This window comes from Phyllostomus hastatus, unplaced genomic scaffold (genome assembly GCF_019186645.2).
Source record: "Phyllostomus hastatus isolate PE091 unplaced genomic scaffold, TTU_PhHast_1.1 phas_scaffold_555, whole genome shotgun sequence".
Taxonomy (NCBI): Eukaryota; Metazoa; Chordata; class Mammalia; order Chiroptera; family Phyllostomidae; genus Phyllostomus; species Phyllostomus hastatus.
The window spans coordinates 2,948,747-2,971,430 of NW_025334036.1; the positions used below are offsets into that span (position 1 = coordinate 2,948,747).

General features: G+C 48.2%; 1 long non-coding RNA gene across 1 annotated transcript; it reads right to left on the reverse strand.

The window, feature by feature from the left end:
• Positions 1 to 8,606: 8,606 nt before the first annotated feature.
• Positions 8,607 to 13,006, reverse strand: LOC123809656. The gene is made up of 3 exons (XR_006784050.1): positions 12,891 to 13,006; positions 11,277 to 11,382; positions 8,607 to 10,157 (listed from the first exon to the last, which is right to left on the reverse strand). It is a non-coding gene; the product is annotated as an uncharacterized LOC123809656 (long non-coding RNA).
• Positions 13,007 to 22,684: the final 9,678 nt, after the last annotated feature.

Consider the following 22,684-nt stretch of genomic DNA (forward strand, 5'->3'; position numbering starts at 1 on the left):
AAGTTTTCTACCATGAGCGACTTGAAATAATATTTGTCAGCAAGTATAAAGTTAGCAAATATGAGATGAATAAATAAAACTAAATGGCAATAATGAGCTAACTGGCCATTTAGGGAGATAGAATTGATCCGGGACCTCGAGAATGCATAAGTCTCGCGGGAGTGGAGCGATGTGAAGAGGGCGGCTTCAGGGAAGCCCTGCAGTACAGGTTGTTCTGGGCCTGGAGTGCCTTTTAGCCCCTTAACTGCCTCGGAAACTCCTGCTCAACTTGCCAGACCCGACTCAAATGCCACCTTCTTCCCCAGGCTGACTGAATCACTGCTTCATTTGTTTCCCAGGAGCACTTTAAAAACCCTAATGTCTTCAAAAATAAGTCCCAAGTTTTTTCACAGGGTAATACTTCTGAAATCGGGATAGGTCTTACAATCAGCATGGAAGGAAACTCGCCGGATACCAGGGAGACAGAACAGCTGGTGGAAAAATAACACAACTGTCATTGCTTGCAGATGGGTGACTTTAACTAAATTCTCAGTAATGGTCAAAAAACCTCCCGAGATAGAATTGATCAGATTCACAGTTTACGAATGGCTGCGTGGGTCCAGAGTTAGATGCTTCACAAAAACCTTGTCTCCAACACTGATTTAGAGAACAGACTAGTAATTCCAGTGATAAGTGTCTGCCACTGTCTATCAAGTTTTTAAAAACGTATGCACTTGATAAGGTATTCTTAATGTCCCAAAAGGCTGTTGGAATTTGAGGGTGCACCCCGCAATCAAAGGTGTCTTCAATTAGAGGAAGCGTGTGACCTTGTATGACCCTATCAGAGCATTCATCTCAGTGAATTACAATCACTTCTTTGCCTGTCCATCCTCCCGGACAGATCATTAATGCCCCAAAGACAGAAAAGTGGATAAATAAACCTAGCGTGAAACATTAACAAATGCAACGTCTTTCCTGTTGGATGTTTAAGATTTGCTTTTTATATATTTTACATAGAAACTTTCCAGAAGGAAGGATTCCCCAGGACAAACACTAGCACTTTTGGCTGACTTGGTCTCTTGTCTTGAATGAGAAAAAAAACAGATGCCAGCATCTTGGGAAAGAAGCTGGGAAATCTGAGGCTTCCGATCAGTACTGAAAGAAGGGAGCCGCATACCAGGTAGCTTCTCAACATTCAAGGTCAAGTGTCAAGGACACTGAAGGATGACTTTTCAGGGGATTGTAGCTATGCGGTGGTAGGCAGAATGCTAAGATGGCTACCCAAGATTCCCAATCCTTGGCTACTCGATCAAACACTAATTCTAGGTACTGTTTTGAAGGGTTCTTGACAATGTAATTAAGGTTACTAATCAGTTGACCTTAAGATAGAGAGATTATCTGGTTAGTCACATAAGCCCTTTAAGAGCAGAGAGGTTTTGCCCCAGCTGGTGTGGCTCAGCAGGTTGGGCATTGTCCCACAAACCGAAAGGTCCATAGTTCAATTCCCAGCCAGGGCGCATGCCTGGGTTGTTGGGCAGGTCGGGGCACATGCCTGGGTTGTTGGCCAGGTCCCTGGCTGAGGGTGTGCGAGAGGCAACTGATTAATGTTTCTCTCCCTCCTTCTCTCCCTTCCTTACTCTTATCTCTAAAAATAAGTAAAATCTTTAAAAGCAGAGAGTTTTCTCCAGCTGGTATCAGAGGTATAAAAGAGACTCAAAACACTAGAAAGAGTCGATGGGCCATTGCCCGTTTTAAAGATGGAGGGGGCCACATGGCAAGGACCTTGAGGGGCCGAGAGTGACCCCTGGACTACAGCCAGCAAAGAAACAGGGACCTCAATCTATAACAGCAAGGAACTTGATTCTGTCAATGACCTAAAGGAGCCCAGAAGCAGCGTCTTCCCCAAACCCTCAGGGTAAGAGCCCAGCCCAGTAGCCATGTGGAGCTTCCCCTCGTAAGACTAGAACAAAGAGTGCAGTTAAGCTCGCCCCGTCTGCAGTAGAAAACTAATACATGTGTCCAAGGCCATTCGGGTATATGGCGGGGTGGGGTGAGAGGGTTCACAGGTTAACTGTTGTCAAATGCACTGATGGTAGCATTTTTGCATAAAAAGAACCGTGACTAGCTGGGCGCCCTGCTCCTCTCAGATAGGACCGACTCCGCACATCCAGTGAGGCCTCCAGGCAGATGTAGCCAACAACAACGTGAGTCCGTGAGTCCTCCGTTTGCTCTGTGAAGTCTCTAATCTCATCTCTGTCTGCCCTTGGGTAAACTCAGGCTAGACACAGAACAAAGGGGACGACATAGAGCACGTGACTAAATGCCATCCGGTGGGTCTCTGTTAAGACCAGTTTTCAACTTTAATGAACTTTAAGTGTTACCTACCACTGTGTGACTCTCCTTTATTTCTTCGCGTGAAGAAAACCTACTGTGTCTCGTACTTCAGGCATTCGGCTATGCTGGATCCTCTGCACGGGCACAGTTCCTGCCAGGTGGTTTGACTTTAGACACCTCTTCAACCTCATCATTTTCCCAAAAGGAGCAAAAGTTTTTAACTACCTGTTTATGATTGCGGCCATGGGCCCACCGCTTCCCACGTCCCAGAATGCGCTAAATGCTCTCTCTCTCTGTTGTCTCATTTCATCCTCACAGGAACCGCACGAGGAAGATAGAATTATCCTCATTTTGTAAATGGGGAAACAGGCGCAGAGAGGTTTGGTGTTTTGCTCAAATCCTAAGATGCGGAGTTAGGAACCAGGCCTAGCTTTTTCTGATTCCGAAACCCCTGGCATGTCACTGTGCGACACCGCGTCCCGGTTTCTAGTTGGCCTGTCACCGAGAAGGTGTGCACTCCCTTCCTCCGCGGGCCGCAGTGCCTCTGAAAACCCTTCAACAAGCCCTGGCTGGCGTAGCACAGTGGATTGAGTGCGGGCTGCGAACCAAAGCATCACAGGTTCGATTCCCAGTCAGGGCACATGCCTGGGTTGCAGGCCATGACCCCCAGCAACGGCACATTGATGTTTCTCTCTCTCTCTCTCTCTCTATCTCCCTCCATTCCCTCTCTAAAAAATAAATAAATAAAATCTTTAAAAAAAAGAATTTACAATTCATAAAAAAAAAACCCTTCAACAAACGTGTGTGAGCACCCGAGTCTTGGTGTAAAGACCACTGACAACAGAGGCCTGAGCGCTGCGGGAGGAGGACAGGAAGTCAGCCCAGAGCGGGGATGGGGAATTGGTTTCGGGTCAGGGGTTAGAGCAGGCCACAAGACACTAATGCGGACTCCAGGCTAACGACAAAGGACAAATGCAGGGACCCATCCAGAGACACAGCTAGGAACCGTGAGCCAGATCAAAGTAGACAGAAAAGAGAGGCAGGGGGGCCAGAGAACACGGGGCGCCTTCACAAGACTGGGTCCTGGGCCAAGCCTGCCCGGGCAGGGCTCCCTCACGGCCGCACTTAAACATCTGCAGAGCGACAGCGGGCTCCTAGCAACAGCGGCTAACCTGTGCTTAGTCCACAGATGACAGATGCAGAGCAGAAGCCGTGCTTAGTAATAAAAACAAGCCTGTGGCTTCAGGATTCCTCGAATGTCTCTCAAAGAATCTGATGGGCAGCTACCACAGGCGGGATCAACCTGCCATCCCGGCTGCGGGGAGGAAAGCCAGACACTCGCAGACTGGGCCCTCATTGTGGGCAGAGAGTCTGGTATCTGGGGCAGAAGGCAGGGTCAGGCTGGGAGAAGCAGCAGGAAAGGCAAGTTGATGCCCACGTGAGGGTCTTAAATTCGACATTAGAGAGGTTCCGCTCTCTTCTGTAGACGAGAGAAAACTATTTCAGTCTTTAAAAGCAGGGGAGAGTTATAATTTGACTCAACAAAGATTTATGAAATGTTTGTTTTGCATGGGGTACTAACAAGGTCATAAAGTTGAACTAAATATAGTCCCTGCCCTCTAGCAGAGTGCACAAGGGACTTTACAAGATGAAATAAAAAGTGTAATCCAGGATGCACTGTGCAAAAGGTTACAGAGATCCACAGGAGATCCCCTCTGCCAGACGGCGGAGACCTGCACACGCTCCGAGGACAGGGAGGGGTTCCAAGGGGCCTTAGGGAATGAGGGCTTTATGAGCACGGCATTCCCTGAAGAGGTCGAAGGAACAGCCAACAAACTTGTAAAAAGCTGTTCAACTTCCCTGGCAATCGGAGAGATGCATATTAAAAATGCAACGTCATTCCATACCCCTCAGATTGGAAAAATGTTGAAGTCTGACAGTACAAAAAAAAGTTGACAAGAATAGTTAACGGAATACCTACTGTGAGAATGGAAATCAGTACAACTACTCGGGAGAACAATTTGGCACTAGGTAGTTAAAGATGCGCTTGCCCTGGCTGGTGTGGCTCAGTGGACTCAGAGCTGGCCTGTGAACCAAAGGGCCACAGGTTCAATTCCCAGTCAGGGCACATGCCTGGGTTGCAGGCCAGGTCCCCATTTGGGGATGTGTGAGAGGCAACCACATATTGATATTTCTCTCCCTCTCTTTCATTCTCCTTTTTCCTCTCTCTAAAAAATAAATATTTTTTAAAAAAAGATGTACTTAACCTATGACCTCAGAGTTCCTTCCATTCCTAGGTGCACATACCCAGAGAAAGCCTACACATGTATGCCAACAGACATATCAAAATGTTCCTTGCAGAAATGCCTGTGGCAGCAAAATCCACAAATGGTCTAAATGGCCATCATCAGGAAAACAGATACATTTCACTGTGATTATATGGAGAATATTAAAACAAAGAAATGAATGAAGTACATCTGCCAATGTGGGCAACTCTCACGAACATAATATTGGGGGGGGGGGAGTGTAGAATACTTACCTTGATACTCACTCACAGACGGTTTAAACAGCTTTTTGCAAATCAATATTATACATTGCTTAGGGACCTGTGTGAATATCTCTTGATAAATACATAGAGAGGTAAAGCATAGATAAGTGTGAAGGCCCGGGGGTGAAAACCACCAGTCTCGGGAGGGTGGAGTAAGGGCTGGGAAGGGGCTGCAATTCAGGAAGAATTCACAGGGACCTTCAAGTGCATTGGTAAAATTTACTTTTTTTTTTTAAATAAAATGGAGTTGACAGAATTTTATTTCTTAAGCTGAGAGGGAGATACATGGCTGTTCTTTGCACTCCTCTTTATATCTTCTGTACATCCTACATATGGAACTTTTAAAAGTAGAGTGGATACCGGTTTGGTGGGAAAAACTGAGGCCGAAGTCATTTCAGAGAGAAGAGACTGTCCTGCAGAGGGCGGGCTGTGTCGGGGGAACACTGTCATCACTCTTTGGGGCGCAGCAAAGGGCATTTCAGGGCATAAGGGCAGCAACTTGCCTCCGTGTAACATCCTGCACTTCATAAATCACCTTCACGTACACTGGCTCTTTTAATTATCGATTTGGGAGACCAGTATTCTTGTTTTCGTTTTTCTTTAATATTTTATTTATTTATTTTTAGAGAGAGGGGAAGGGAAGGAGAAAGAGAGGGAGCGAGAAATCCATGTGTGGTTGCCTCTGGTGCACCCCCTACTGGGGACCTGACCTCAACCCAGGCATGTGCCCTGACTGGGAATCGAACTAGTGACCCTTTGGTTCGCACACTGGCATTCAATCCACTGAGCCATACCAGCCGGGGCGTATTTGTTTTGTTTTTAATATATAAGAAAACAGGTTCAGCCCTGGCTGGCACAGCTCAGTGGACTGAGTGCGGGCTGCGAACCAAAGCATCGCAGGTTCGATTCCCAGTCAGGGCACATGCCTGGATTGCGGGCCACATCCCCAGTGGGGGCCACATGAGAGGCAACCACACATTGATGTTTCTCTCTCTCTCTTTCTCCCTCCCTTCCCCTCTCTAAAAATAAAATAAATAAAATCTTTTTTAAAAAAAGAAAAGAAAACAGGTTCAGAAAAGTTAGGTGATATATTTATATTTTTGTTAGAAAATGTGTCAAAAGATAGACAATAGACAGTAGCATTTAACTCTGCAAGGTGGGATAATAGGTGATATTTTTTTTGTTGCTGCTGCACTTTCTGACATTTCCAAAATGAACATGTATCACTTAAGAATGAAAAAAGGAACAAAGCAGCGAGGGAACTCAACAAAGCGTCTTGATTCTCATTCTACACTCTAAATACACAAATGACAAACAGTAGAAAGTCAAGAAAGAAGCTGGGAACATACGAAAAAAATGTTCAACTTGGCAAATCACAGAAATGCAACGAAAACAGGATGTACCAACCCCAGCTCTTGCCCTAGCTGGTGTGGCTCGGTTGGTGGGAGCACCGTCCTGCACTCTGAAAGGCCAGGGGTTCGATACCCAGTCAGGGCTTCGAGGGTGGAAAAGTACTATCGTTTGTGCTTCTCCATCCAGTGGGTATAAGCTGGAAAATCAGTAAGTATAACACAGAGCCCTTTTAAAAATCCCATCTCTTAAATTAGCGAAACTTGGTCTCGAGACTGAGGGTGCGGTAGAACCTGTGGTCCTTTGCTGCTGGCAGCATTGTAAATTAGTACGATTGGCTCAGAAAATGATTTAGCAGCAAGTAACAGGGGCTGTAAAAATGTTCACACCCTGTAGAAATAATCAAAATTGTGGGAACATATGTTTTCTGGGAGGAGAAGAAAAGGTGTTCACGAGAGCCTTATTTTTTTTTCTCCGCAAAGCCATTTGTTTTTTATTTCTAATAACACAAGAACTTTATTAATACAGCACGGCATCCTGCATTCAGACAGGTGGCCCAAGGTTGGCAGGCGATAGAAGCCTGGGGCTGTAATTTTCTGGACATTTATTGGTACTTATATAAGGGGAGGAGGGTCTGTTTCTTAGCACTCACATTTTGAGAACCCCTGCCCAGGATTAACCAGATTTGCTTTTTCTTGGTCAACTATCTAATTTTCCTGTCAAAGAGCGAGGTTAGGTTATCAGCGAATTCTGTGCCCCGTGAGTTACAGCCCTCAGGTGGCCGTCCCCATGGAAGGGAACAAACCAGATTCCAAGGCTGATGTAATCCTTTAGTCGGTGTTAACAGCTTCAGGCACCCACTTTTCTCTCCAGAGCGTTCAACGCCCAGAGCCCATCCCCTGCCTGCATCTGCCCTTACCTGTCGGCTCTCACTGCCGGAGGATCAAGGAGCCCCAGCCCGCGATCCTGGAAAGCTGCTGGGAGCGCAGGCCGCCTGCCTGCGTCTTTTCCGAACTCACAGGGGTCTGAAGGCTGGAAGATGGGCCCTGCGGTCTTGCAGTGTTCCAGAGACCGCGACAGATTCCAGCTCGGGTCTGTGCCAGGTTGATGAGCGGACCTGCGGCCAAAATCTGGCTCTGCGGTGAAACACGTGACCCGCAACGAGTCGTGGGGCCTTTTCAGGCCTTACGTTTCCAACGGGTGGAAAAAACAAGTCCCTCATCATGAGAGACAACGAGACATCTGGAGAAATATTATCCAGAGTTCCTTGGGAAAAAGCAAAGACTTCAGCGACAATACTGCAACATCAAAGTCCACAGTTTAACAAGAAAGTGCCCGTGGGCCTGCATTGCCCACTTGCGCCCACGTAGGTATTAGACCACGAGAGGAGGTGGAGGTCTGGCCGAGTTAAGTGTTGGGGCCAGGGCTCGAGTGACTTATCTTCCCAGTGATGTTCAGGTTCTTTTCAGCATGCTGACCTCCCTCGACACATTTCAGTTAAATACAGGAATGTACCAGTGGTCAAATGAGTGACCCTCAAAGGATCAGAGAGTTGCACTAACTTAAAACGAAAAGGCAGCCCTGGCTGCTGTAGCTCAGTGGATTGAGCGCAGGCCTCAAACCAAAAGGTCCCTGGTTTGATTCCCAGTCGGGGCACATGCCTGGGTTGCAGGCCAGGTTCCCAGTATGGAGTGTGCGAGAAGCAACCACACATTGACGTTTAAAAAGAAAAAAAAACAAAACAAAAAACGAAAAGGCAATGCCCCAGCACACTGGAAAACAGGAGTCCTTCCCTACAGCTGAACGAATGCCAGGGAACACCCCTGCGATATTATTTAACAGTCTCGGGAGTGTTGCTTCCGCAGCCTCGCTGCAGTGCTCCCCCAGGTCCCTCTTGCCGGCTCGTCACCGGATAGTTCCTGTGCCTCACATGGCAGCAGACCCCAGGGGCAGTGCCTCAGACAGCGCAGTGCAAAAGCTTCTGAAATTGTTTCAGCTTCTTAGTCACAAGACTGCAGATGTCCTCTGCGGTAACCCTGCCCTGTCATGGCGATGAGACAGCCGGTGACTAATGCCTGCAGAGCACTCGGTCGGGAGAGTACTCTCTGTTTTATGAAATCCATGGGCTCACACCCCAAATCTTCTAACGCCAACCTAATTCGTTGCAAGTCCTGGGCTGCACTAATTAGTGCAGGACTGGGCTAATAAATTCCTTTGTGAGTAATGACTCTGATACAAGCCACTGACTTTGTATGGAGTATCTTTTAAGGAATAGATGCTGTATGGCGGGTTTCCTATAAGATCTCAGGTGTTGATCATCATAGTGATAATGTGACCGGTCGGTTACTGAGCACCTACTTTATGCCAGGCACCGTGCGAGGTGGCTTACGCGAGATCTCTAGGCCACATGTATCTCGCTTCTCTTTCAGTAAGCAGGCATCAGTCATTAAACTCCCATTTCCCTGTCTAAGAGTCCATCAAAAACACGGAAGGATTGCCTTTTGTGTTCAAAATGTTCTTCGGACCCTAAAGTTTTATCCTCATCACAAAACGTGGGGAAGAGCAGAGAGACTGAACGGGTCAGGGCCCTCGGGAAGCCTCCGAAGCCCGGGTTCGGGTTTTCTCTCCGTGGGGGGCTTGAAGCCCGCAGCAACCAAAACGTGGAAGGGAACGGGAGAGCCACTGGAGACCATTTCCTAAGTCAGATGAGTGTTTTGATGGCATAAAAGGTGTGCTTTCCGACGGAAGCGCTTGTCGCATTTGCCGCAGCGAAAAGGCCTTTCTCCCGTGTGCGTCCTGTGGTGTGTCAGGACACGCGAACGCTGACGGAAGGTTTTGCCGCACTCAGGGCACCGAAAGGGCCTGCCCCCCACGTGGACGCGCTGGTGGGTCGCGAAGTGGGAGCTCTGGCTGAAGCTCCTCCCACACTCGCCGCATCGGTAGGGTCTCTCTCCCGAGTGGGTCCATCGGTAGGGTCTCTCTCCCGAGTGGGTGCGCTGGTGCTTAAGGAGGGCAGCGCTGTCAGCGGAGCCTTTCCCACAGTCGCCGCACTGAAAAGGCCTCTCGCCTGTGTGCGGGTCCTCTCGTGCGCGACCAGGTGTGAGCTCTAGCTGAAACCCTTGTGGCAGGAGGGACAACGGAAAGGCCTTTCTCCGGCGTGAGTGGTCATGCGAGCCGCGAAGTGAGAGCTGTCTCTGAAGGCCTTCCCGCGCCGCGGGCACCGCAAGGGCCGCTCCCCTGCGTGTGCGTCCGCCGCCGATGCCTCACCAAATCCGAGCCCTGGCGAAAACTCTCCCCGCAGTCATCGCACCCGTAAGGCTTCCCTCCCGTGTGCGTCCTCTGGTGGGTGATGAGATCTGAGCTTCGAATGAAGCTTGTATGGCATTTGAGGCACGTGTAGGGCTTCTCTCCCGTGTGGGTTCTTTGGTGCATGACCAGGTGCGGCTTCCACCCGAAAGTCTTCCCACACTCCGGGCACGCGTAGGGTCTCTCCCCGGCGTGGAGCTGTCGCTGAACTTCCTCTCGCAGGCACTGCACGGGCAGGGCCTCTCTCCCGTGTGGGTTCTGCGGTGGGTGACGAGGCCTGAGCTCTGTTTGAAGGCTTTCCCGCACTCGGCGCACTTATAAGGCCTCTCCCCGCTATGGGTTCTTAGGTGCCTCACGAGACAGGACCTCTGGTTAAAGCTTTTCCCACACTCTGCACACACAGGCTTCCTCCCTACAAATCCACCCAGGAGCTGGGTTAGGTCCCCGTCCTGCGAGGAGGGCTCCCGACGGCCCTGTCCTGGATGGCGGCCACGCTCTCCTGATTCAAGGCCCCTCTCCCAGGTTCCTCCCCGGACGGGAGTACGAGCGACACTTTTATTGGCCCTTTCTGAGGATGCTCCACCTTGTTCTGCTGTTTCCAAAGTGTCCTGATGGAGTTTTTTTACCTGATTCTCAAAGTCTGAAAGATGAACAGAAGTTGACAGAGAATAACGTTATTAGGGACAAACATCAGAAAATAGCAAGAAAGATTAAAATTAGTGTTTTTGCAGCCCTGGCTGGCATAGCTCAGTGGATTGAGCTCAGGCTGGGAACCAAAGTGTCCCAGGTTCGATTCCCAGCCAGGGTACATTCCTGGGTTGCAGGCCATAACCCCCAGCAACCGCACATTGATGTTTCTCTCACTCTCTCACTCTCTCTCTCTCTCTCTCTCTCTCTCCCCTCCCTCCCCCCTCCCCCCTCCTTTCCCTCCCTAAAATAAATAAATAAAATCTTAAAAAAAAAAAAGGCAGTACTTTCCTTAGTAAAAAAAAAAAAAAAATAGTGTTTTTGCAACAGGCTAGACTTAATTTGACTACTTTGGTTTTTGCTTTGAGAATAGTTTATTGAAGTTGCCCTAGCTAGTGTAGCTCAGAGGGTTGAGTGCTGCCCTGCAAACTAAAGGATCGCTGGTTCGTTTCCCAGTCAGGGCACATGCCTGGGTTGCAGGCCAGGTCCCCAGTAGGGGGCGCATGGGAGGCAACCACACATTAATGTTTCTCTCTCTTTCTTTCTCCCTCCCTTCCTCTTTCTCTAAAAATAAACAAATAACATCTTTTTTAAATCACAGCATTTTTTAAAGATTTTATTTATTTATTTTTAGAGAGGGAAGGGAGGGAGACAGAGAGAGTAACATCAATGTGCGGTTGCTGGGGGTCATGGCCTGCAACCCAGGCATGTACCCTGACTGGGAATCGAACCTGCGACACTTTGGTTCACAGCCCGCGCTCAATCCACTAAGCTACACCAGCCAGAACAAATAAAACCTTTTTAAAAAAAGTTTATTGAAGTTCATTAAGCTTACAGAAACCATGACGTGAACTTCACATCCTTCAAGAGTAGACCACATATTGTCAAAACTGGGCAACTCCTTTCAGAGATGTTATAATCAAAACAGAAGTCAAATGCTTACTTAAAAAGAGACTTCAGTTGGTCAGTGACTGACCGCCCAAGAACCCAAATGTGAACTTCCGACAGGAAGAGCGAAAGTGCAGGGCAGCATCCCCGATCCTTCTCCCAGCAGGCGGCACTCACGGCTCACCTGGGTGCTTTCCCTCGGGATCGTCCTTGTCTCAAAAGTTTGCAGTGGTGGCACCCCGGGCTCTTCCTTCTGCTCCAGCTGGGAAATGACACTGGGTCTAGAAATCCTACGGAGGAAGATGAATGCGGGATGTGAGTCTGAGCCACTCACACAAGGTCGGGCCAAAATGTAAGCCCCCATCCTTCCCTAGACAGAAGAGAACGCCCAGAGAAACTGTTACGTGCGTTTGATCTCATTAAAAGGGCAGGCATGATGAAGTGATAAAACAGGGGGATCTCCCCAAGAGGCTGAGAAAAAGCCTTTTCCCTCTTATTTAAAAAACAAAACAAAACAAAACACCTGAGTTGTCACAGAAACTCTAGAGTAAGTGCGATAACTCATCTCTGAAGGCACAAGGCTAAACCCATGGGGAGAGATAACTTTATCAGAAACAAAGTCTTCATGACCCTAAGGAAGTTAATTACAATATTGGACTTTAAACTTTTCCCAGAAGGGCAGCAACAGATGCAGCTATGACAGTGATTTTCAGCTGGTGTGCTGCAAGAATTTTTATAACACGCAATGCCTGACTATTTAGTCAGGGGCACTGACCTACTGACCTCTTTTCCCTTAGAGTGTCAAGTGAAAAAATGACAATGGCCAACACAACAATAGCTGTTTGCTGTGAATGAATTAAAATTATACCTATATTTTGTCAGATCATCAAAAAGTATACTTTGTGGTGGGCTGCAGAATTTTAGTAGTTAGTGTATGTGTGCTTTAAGATGGAAAAAGTTGAAAATCGCTGAGCTATGAGAAAAAAAGACAATTGTCGGGGGAAAAATGGGCATAGGACATGAACAGGCATTCACACACACACAAAAGTAGCTTATAAATATATGGAAAACCTTTCATCTTACTATTAACCAAAGAAATTAAAATTAGAACAGCGATACATGTAGGCAATAGAGTGTAGAGATAAAGAGTACAAACTCAAGACTCAGACTGCCTGCGTTTGAATCCTAACCCTGCCTCTTACGAGCTGTGTGACCTTAGGAAGGTTACTTAAACTCTCTGTGTCTGTGTCTTTATCTATAAAATGGGGATAATGATAAGACCTATCTCACAGAGTTATGAGAATTAAGTGGTAAGTTAGCTATCATTACTAATAAATAACGTTAGCTATCATTATTAATTAAGCCAGACTTATATTATAGTATCCACTATGATGGTATAAATGGACACTTTCATATAATACTTGTGGGAATAAATAAATTGATTTAATCTTTTTACAAGGCATTTGGCAAAAATATCAAATACCTTAGAAATGTACCTATTTTTTGACCTAGCATTTCTAATTCTGGGAATTCTAAAAGTGAAGAAAAGAGTTGTGTAACAGATAATACATACATCAAAGGGTACGGTGAGATATTAACAAGACAATAAAGACCAAAGGCATCTGCAAACCATGAAGTGCCATAAAAAAGAAAGTCCTCCTTTCCCTGCCAGGGAGGTAACCGTTGTTCATTCTCACAGGGACCCGGAGCTCTGAGAGACCAGCATCCCCAGAGACTGCTGAGACCTGGGCCTTCTTAGAACACGTGTTTTAAGTCTAAAGGAGCGCGGCACCCTTACCCTTCGAGAGCCCGTTCTTCCAACTGCGCCAGGCGGTACGCCTGAAGAGGGTTCTCTAAGCACTGCCCACTCTTCCCCGAGGTCGCCAGCCACAGCGTTAGGGGTCATCAGGTGCTGGAACGGGAGACCTGGGGATGTATCAGTAGCTCTCTGGATGCCCCTCCCACAGTCTACAAACCAGAAGACACCCGCCCAGGATAGAGGATCCCCGTGGGCTCAGACAAAGCCCGCCCCCACCCCCGCCCCCAACTCCAGTAGCTCTCAGGGAAACTGTCGACCACAGAAGGTTCGCTTTTCTTTATTCTCTTTTTACAGAACCCTCCCCTCGGGCAACTTTCCTGTTACTAGAGAGGCTCACGCCTCTCAAACGCACGAACGGGACCCTGTCTTTGGACACGCGGACTTTCCAAGGAACAAATTGCCCGTGGTAAACAAAGCAGAGGGTGTCCAGGTATAATGCAACTTCTGGAAAGCTTTAGATTCTTTCCAACTACATTTTCCTCAGCAACGAGCAAGTGCGGACCTAATCATACTCATATCAGTTATGAGAAGAGTTGGCTTTTCAAGGCTTGGAGATTTGGTGTCAAACTCAAGGGACAGATCAAGCAAAACCCCAAAGGTTTTCTACTGGGTACCATTCTATTTCAAGGTGTTTTTTTAATTATTATTTTTTTAATTTATTGATGGGGGGAAGGGGGAGAGAGAGAGAAACATCGGTTTGTTGTTCCACCTATTTATGTGTTCTTTGGTTGCTTCTTGCACGAGCCCTGACGGCGCATGGAACCTTACCAGGAGGTTGCTCTAACCAACTGAGTTACCTGGCCAGGGCCCTCTTTCACGGTGTAATGGTGTGAAAACATGAGATGTAAAAAGTCATGGATTCTAAAAATAACAATACAAAGGTGGATAAGCTGTAAAATTAAGTAAACTTCAATGGGGATAATATATGATTAATCACTGTGCTGTACATCTGAAACTAATAAAAATACAAAAAAAAAAGAAAGAAAGAAAGAAATTCAATTGGGGATAAGCACGAAACAAACCCTAGGGGCTGAAGACACTCATTCCCACTAAAACCAATTTAATAGAATTGACAGCAGTATCCAGCACCATTTCTTTGGGGGGAGACGACCAGATTGCAGGATGGATCGGTAATTTATTCGTTAACTCCTATGCTGGAAGGCAGCAGGAGTCGCCCAGAAATAGAAGCTAGGCCCCTCCCCCTTCGGAGACTTTCCAGCAGGAACAAGCACAAGCCAGCCAGCCACTGAGTCCGCTACAAAGAGTTTTCCCCGTTGCAGCAGCGCGGGATGGACCGGAGGGGGGCGAGGAAGTGCGACTCTCTCACACCGTTGTCTTCCCCAGTGGAAGCACCTAGAACTTCTAGAATGCACACACACACACACACACACACACACACACACACACGGACACTTTTCAGGGAAACATGCATCCACGTACAGCCACTAAACCCGTGGCAATACCGGTCATCTATCTCCCCGGCTTAGAACCTCCACGAACAAACACACTATCACTGAGACGTCAACACTGGGCTGAGCTTCGAGCACGAATTTGATTTCTCCGGCCATCACGCGGCCCCCGGCGGCGCGGCCCACGGGCAGGAGACCGCGGGAGGGAGGGGACCGAGTTCCGGCGGCGGTCGCAGAAACCCCGCCTCGCACGCCTCCTGCAGCGCCCCCTGGGCGGGAGACGGCGAAGGCCCCAGAGCGCTGGGCGTGGCGCCTAAGTGCCCTTGCGAGAAGCACCGGGGTGTCACTGGGTTTATTAGTAGGAACAGGAGCGCCCCGGTCGGCCGCCACCCGTTCGCCCCCCCCTCCACTCGCCGCGCTGCAGGCCCGAATCGGGGTGCGGCGGTCAGAGGGTCACAGAGCTCAACTGCGGCCCCGGGGACCACCACCGAGGAGCAAGGGAAAGGAGACGAGGATCGATACTCCGAGGACGGCCCAGAAACCCGCAGCTGCCTCCGCCCACTCCTCAGCAGACCCGCGGGCTCCGCAGGGCGGGCGCGAGGACCCGGCAGAGACAGCGTCGGGGCTGCAGGCGAGCCCGCTCTGGCTCCTCAGCAGCGCCCCCGCTGTCTCCCTCCCCGCACCCACTCACCGCCCCGGGGCCCACGAGGGGACGGGGCAGGAGGGAGAGTCCTCCGCCGCCGAGCCGCTCCCGGCCCACCACAGGAGCCGGTCCCTCCGTACCCGAATCCTAGCGGGATTCGTGACAGGACTGCGTCCGCACAGGTGGGACTCTGAGCTCCAGGGCCAGCCACCGCAGAACACCGCCCACGTCCTCCTGCCATTGGCTCTCAGCTTCCGAGACCAGAAATCTTCCCTATCCATAGGTTAATCGAGATTTCAATCACCGCACGGCCTCCTGGGAAACGTAGTCTTGAGCAAGCCCTCAAAGGATTCAGAGTCCCCGGAAACCCAGTTGCGATAGGTGACAGATGCCAAACCCAATTCCCCAGCTACCCGATTGCGAGAGCCTTCTCTCCGGAGCTGAGACGGGAATCAAAGACTGTACTCCCGGAGATAAATCTACAGATGCGAACCTCCTAGCCTCACCCGACAACCGCGGAGCAGCCGGGTACCAAAGGCGGCGTCTCCCGCTCTGGCACCCAGCCCCTGCCAGCGCGCACAGCAGCTCGCAGCTCGGACCGCGATGCGCATCCTCCGGCAGCCGCTTCCCCGCCCCACCCCCCAGCGGCCGGAACGTGAACTGTGTCTGCCTCCGCCGAGTTCAAAGCCAAGTCAGACTGCGGATAAGAAACCCCAAGCAGAAACCGTTAGTGGAAGAGAGATGTTCCACTTCTTGTCACTAGTATCGCAGTTCCCAGGCCATGCCCTTTCCATTTGTTAATACACTTGTCTGTAGCCAGAGGGGGCAGGCGAAGAGAGTTCTAGGAACCGTGTCCTTGCGGGTGCCTCAGAGTTCCTCTTCTTCAGCTCTCTGATCTATCCAGAGAGTCGTTCCCCAAGCAGGGGCTTCCCTGTCCCCCGCTTCTGCAACGCTCGGGCTGGCCGAAGTGGTCCCCACACTGCCCAGCCAGAGGGGGCTGTCCGGCCCGCACAGTTCCCAGCTCAGCTCCATCTGCCTCTCTCTTTGCTCCGCGTTGTCCTGGCTCTGCCACCTGACTGGCCTGGGGAGGGTCAGACTCTGGAGGGACACAAACGTTTGGGCCTCTGTGCCCTGGGCTGCCCAGCCTAGAGGAGATGCTTCCTCTTCTCCTGTTCTTCCTGGAGGCCTGCCCAATATCCTTACAGATGCATAGGAACTTTCACGTCGCTAGGGAAATCGCTTAATTTTACAAATGTTTTAGGTTGACTGAGAACTTATTACTAGAAATGAATGAAAATAGTGTTTGACCTCCAAGAACTCCCCAACAGCTCACTGGCTCCTTAAGTTTTAAAGCCTTGAGAAGACGCTAAGGTGGCAAAACAAGTGAACAAACAAACAAACAAACAAACAAACAACAAAACCCAGAAAGACTGCAGTGTGTGGACTATATCTTGTTTTATTGGAAATTTGGAAATGTAAGTAAATATATTTATGTTTTCTAGGGACAAGAAGTAATTCTAGCTTTTCTTTTTTTTTAAAGATGTTATTTATTCATTTTTAGACAGAAGGGAAGAGAAGGAGAAAGAGAGGGAGAGAAACATCAATGTGTGGTTGCCTCTCGGGTGCCCCATCCTGGGGACTTGGCCCCCAATGCAGGCATATGCCCTGACTGGGCATCGAACTGGTGATTCTGTGGTTCACAGTCCATGCTCAATCCACTGAGCTACACCAGTCAGGGTGCCTCTCTTTCTTTTTAAAAGGAAGGGTTTATTAGGCCATTGCTAGGAGAAGGAAGGGGGAGGAGGAGGAGGAAGGAAGGTGAGAAAGAAGAAGGAAGGAAGGAAGGAAGGAAGGAAGGAAGGAAGGGAGGAAGGGAGGAAGGGAGGAAGGGAGGGAGGAAGGAAGGAGTTGTTTACTAAAAGAATTCAGACCATAAGCTATTAACCCATGCCTTGAATATGGGCAACGCTTAAAGGTAATGTTTTAGGTCCTGGCCAGGTGGCTCAGCTGGTTTGAGCGTCATCCCCAATATGCCAACGTAGTGGCTGGATCCCCAGTCCAGGAACAAACAAGAACCAACCAGTGAAGGCATAAACGAGTGGGAGAACAGATTGATGTCTCTCTCTCTCTCTCTCCTCCTCCTCCTCCTCCATCCCTCTCCCTATGTCTCTTCCTCTCTTTAAGATACTAAGAAGGAGTTCCTGGGAACTGTCAAAGGATTCTGCATTAGCTGATGCTGTGGGAGTGGAATTTTTCCTGCAAGGCACTTCACAGGCCAAGGTCTCAAGGTCTAAAGGACTGGCCTACCGCGTCAGATTGATTTGCGCGTGCAGAGAGTGACATCTTGTGGTGGCTCGGAGTAATTGCAGAAAGAGCCACAGTCCAGCGCTTAAGAGGAACGCTTTGGACTGTTCCCCCCTAGATGTGAGCGTCCACAGGGCAGCTTTGTGCCGTACAGAAACCTCAGGGCCCTGGGCAGTCCAGGAGAACCGAGAGCTCCAAAAAGGCTATTAGCTAATTCAGTAGTTAGAGACTAGAGCTAATTTTAGTTTCCTTTATTTTGCAAAAAAAACTTTAAAGGCCTCCTGATGTGGTGGTACAATTCATATTGGCTACACTCATGTGCGTAGAAAGTAGAAAAAAGAGTGGAAGGAAACCCACCCCATCGGCAGCAACAGAGATCATATTTGGGTACTGAAGTTATACATAGATTTTTGTTATCTTTTTAAAGGTTTCTGTATTTTCCATAATTCTGACAATAAGCGTATGTGTATATCATTACCTTGCTTTTTCGTTTTGTGTGCAGATTTTTATGTGGACACGGGTTTTCAGTTCCACTGGGTACATGCCAAGGAGCATGATTGCTGGATCATATGCTAGAGTATGTCTACATATTTAGGAAACCATCAAACTGTCTTGTAAAAGAGCTTGGAGTATTTTGCATTCCCACCAGCAATGGCTGGGAGTTCCTGTGGCCCCATACCCTCATCAGTGCTTTTTTTCCTGATACCAAACATTTTCAGATGGCCCTGGCTGGTGTGGCTCAGTGGACTGAGTGCCAGCCTGCAAACCAAAAGGTCACAGGTTCAATTCCCAGTCATGGAACATGCCTGGGTTGCAGGCCAGGTCCCCAGTAGGTAGGGGGCTCACAACATGCAACCACACATGGATGTTTCTCTCCCTCTCTTTCTCCCTCCCTTCCCCTCTCTCTAAATATAAATAAAATCTTTTAAAAAATGTTTTCAGCCCTGGCTGGCATAGCTCAGTGGATTGAGCGCAGGCTGCGAACCAGGCATCACAGGTTCAATTCCTAGTCAGGGCACACGCCTAGGTTGCAGGCCTCGGCCCCCAACAACTGCACATTGATGTTTCTGTCTCTCTCTCTCTCTCTCTCTCTCTCCCCTTCCCTTCCCTCTCTAAAAATAAATAAATAAAATCTTTAAAAAATGTTTTCAGATGAAATATCACAAAATTCTTCAACTCCATTGTTATTATATTTTTTAAAAAATAAATGCACACACATGGGAAAACATCCAAAACTTTAGGAAACTATAAAATTAAAAGTAAAAAAGTCCCCATCCTGTTTTTCAGTCCCTCCTTATATCACTAATGTCTATCCACAATTTCTTGTGTTTGCAACAAGAAAAATTTATTAGGTGTCTCTTAGCATGTATATTAAATGTTTCTTCCCTTTATATTTTTTCACAAAATATATGATACATTGTTGTACATTGTATTGTTACATGATGTTGTTTTGAAGCTTGCTTTGTTCACCCATCTAGAGATTTTTCTCTATTAGCACAGGGAGATCAATCTCATTTTTTAAAAAGTTAATTGGATTCCAAGGATAGATGTTCCAAACACTCTGTATATTTGCTTTGACTTGCATTTTAAAAATTATTACTATGGTTGAGCTTCTCTTTCTCTTTCTGTCTCTCTGTGTGACCTACTTAGTCTCATCCTTCAGCCATTTTTCTATTGAGTTCTTGGTCTTTTCCTATGCTCACTGGGATAAACCCACAGTAAATTAGAAATTGTCCCCGGTTTGTAACATGTATTACAAATATTTTCTCTCTCTCTCTCTCTCTTTCTTTCTTTCCTTCCTTCCTTCCTTCCTTCCTCCTTCCTTCCTTTCCTTTCCTTTCCTTTCTTTCCTTTCCTTCTTTCCTTTCCTTCCTTTCCTTCCTTTCCTTTCTTTCTTTCTTTCTTTCTTTCTTTCTTTCTCCTCACTTATGGCCTATTCTGGCATGCAGACATTTTAAATTTTGTGTGTTCAAATTTGTCTTTATTTTTCTTTCTGAATTCTCAGTGCATTGGTTTTATAATTTAAAAAAAAAATCAAGTTGCTCCTGAGAAAGAGAGGGGGCGGGGGAGAGAAAGAGAGAGAGGGAGAGGAAGACAGACATCAAACACACAGTAGTGAAAGCCCATCAGGGGAAAGTCCATGGCACCAAACTACCCCCAGGGGACTGTTTCGACCTCCCCGGCCTTGGGTCTCCGGAAATCTCATCGTGAGTGGCTTCAGTGTGTAAAGGAGCAGCTTAGGAGGAGTGCCCTGGTTTGACACGTTAGTTATGGAACTCGTCTTGAAGCCTCTTTTGCATGCGAACTGTATTGCAAACTTTTACTGAAGGTTGCAAGATTTTTATGTCCTCTTTCCAATGGTCAACTAATGAATCCAGTGATAATTTTCTTCCTATGAACTAAGCAGCCCAGAGATTGTGTGTGATCACGTGTGTGCATGCATTTAAATTTCTTCCTTCTCTTTTTTCCCCTTCCTAGCTTTATAATCTCTTTTTATTTGTGATAGCTTGGTGGACAGGGGCATTTCTAGCGCTAGATCCCCTCTAAAACACGCGGTGTCTCCAGCCACCCCTGTGCCCCTGGAGCCGCTGTGTCTTGGCAGGCACCGCCTCACACTGGGGCCGCCTCCTGAGGCATTCTGTCCAGCCCAGAGCAGGCTTGGTCTTCCCAGAAACATCCTCATATAGAGCAGTTCAGGGCAGAGCGTGGGAACTGGCCAGAGGCTGCAAATCCACTCTCCTCCTTCTTCTTGGCACAGAGGGACTCTCGAAGCCCAGGCTGGCACAGGACCTCTGGGAAAGAGAAAAGCTAGCGTCTCTGCGGAGCAACGCAAGGTCCACAGGGCCTCCCTCTGTCACACTAAAGAAATACAAACCACTCATTAAAAAAAAAGAAAGAAAGAAAAAGATACTGGCCTTAAAGAGTAAAAAAAAAATATTTTAAAAAAGACAGTTCTGCTTTAGCTTCTTTTTGCATGGGCTGGGCATACGATTACGGCTTGGGCCACCGCAGGCCCCCTCCCAGCTTTGGAGCCCAGAGAGGAAGGCAGGCAAGCAGGCAAGGCCGGAGCAGTCCCAGGTTCACGGGCGGGCAGGCTGGGCTGTTTCTGCTCAGAGGTTTGTGCTGTGGTTCTTGGGGCTTTACTCTGTTTCTTGGTTCCCAACTTCTCCGGCCTGATCCTTCGGTTCCCACTTACTCTGTGAGTTCCCTGATATTCTTGAAGGAAGTCCCTTTTGTTTAAGTTAGCCAGAGTAGTTCTCTGGAGCTTTTAACGGTGACTGCTCACTGGTAGAACAGAGCCTCTGTCGCCCCTCTGGTTTGGAGAAAAGAATCAATCACAAGAGTGAATGGCGCTGTGCTTCTAGGCTTGGTTGCTGTCCTAGGCTGGTCTTAGGGCGCTGGCTCAGGGACCAGGTAATGGCAGGAATTGGTTCTAAGTGTGACTTACAATCTGTCTAAACCTGGGACCGTTGACACTAGCCAGGACCAACTTCCTAGAAAATCAGGCACAGGGCAGAGATGGCTGACACCCCAGGATTTTCCTGTAACGAGATAGTGCCAGTTTCTCGGGGTCCAGGGTTGGCTTGGGGTAGATAGAAGCAGAGGTAAATGCACTCTTAGGCTGCTGGAAGGTTTCAGTGTATCCCCCCACCCCCACCCCAACCAAATATCCTTTCGTTTTTGTGTAAATTTACATCCCTATTGAGGATGGGAATGTGGAGAAACAAATCTTTGTTAGTACATGATCATCCCCCAGAATTATCATGCTCAAACATTTTGGATATGTTGCTCTCCTGGCATACTGACTTCTGGAGAGGGGATGGATGCCGGGGATTCTGTATTCAGGTGGTCAGTGTAGACTTCTCAGGCTAGCCTGGAGGTGGCGCTGTTTGCATGTGGTCACTTTGGGCTAATCAATTAAGACACTACCAGGGACGAACAGTGGCAGAACCGCACTTCTCGGTCTTTAAACTTGGATTAGTTAAAGGGGTTATAATTAGTGAAAAATAAGTGAAATTCAAATAATGTCTGGAGTGGTGCAGAGAACTTTCTAAGAATAACGCAAATCTCGGAAGCTATAAAAAGACAAGATCGACAAAACTGACATCATAAAAATGTCCAAGTTCTATGTTAAAAAAAAAAACAACAAAAAGCAAACAAAACACTGAGAAAAATCGTAGCAACTTCTGTGACAAATAAAGGAATCATTTTCTTAGCATACAAATAGCTCTCACGGTAAATTCAATATAAAAAAAAATGAGAAGAAGATATGACCAGTCAGTGCATAGAGAAAAAATTTAAATCACCAATAAACATAAAATATTTCTCAAACATCCATGAAATGAAAATCAAATTTGCATGAAGTGAAACTGAAATGAAAATGAAAAACAACCAATACAGTCATTTGTGTGTGCCTCCAGTGACTGCTCTGCGTGCAAACATGCAGGATTGTTCTACCCTCCATCTTTTTTTTTTTAAGATTTTATTTATTTATTTTTAGAGAGGGAAGGGAGGGAGAAAGAGAGAGAGAGAAACATCAATGTGCAGTTGCTGGGGGCCGTGGCCTGCAACCCAGGCACGTGCCCTGACTGGGAATCGAACCTGCGACACTTTGGTTCGCAGCCCGCGCTCAATCCACTGAGCTATGCCAGCCAGGGCTTACCCTCCATCTTTTAAGAGTGTCTTTCTCTCGGTTCTTTCTCATCTTTTCCCCCTTGGATTTCCACGCAGTTACTTACTTGTCACGCAGCATCGGGGAAGCCTTTTCTTCAAGAAAGCCAGGCATGGGAACGCCACGGCAGAGGCCAGCTTCCCAGCTCGCCTTTCAGCGCTGAGCTTGACGACGGGGAGAGACGAAAGGTGTGCTGAGGGCGGTGTCTCTGCCTGGGAAGCTGCCGATGGGGACAGAGGAAAGAACGGGAGTTCCTGGCAGGAGAGGCAAGACGGGTCTTCCCTTCAGGCACACGAATACCACGTGCAAAACCAAAGGTGTGTGCAAAGGCCAGGTGCACCTGCACGTTGGCAGCGGGGTGCTGGGCTCAGGCGACAGAGGGCTTTTGCTATGCAGATGCCTTTCCTCCTCCGGGACTGCTTTTGGTCGTCGAGGGGCCTAACAATAGCTGAAAAGGAACTTCAAGTCCCTCTGCCTAACTTTCACTTTTTATAGACAAATATATACCAGCCCTAAAGAAGTGTAATGACTGGCCTGTTCCAAGTCACAGCTCTGGACGACACTGGGGTCCTGATGGCCAGCCCGCAGCTTTTCTGCTCTGGCCCTCGGATGCTGCCCGGGCCATCAACCTCAAACTCCGCTCTCAGTCCCGCAACCCGGGTGGTCTGAGTGGATGGACTACAACTCCCACAATGCCTTTAGTCCAGCCTCTTTCCCGCCGCGGGCTGGGAGTTGTATTCGCCAA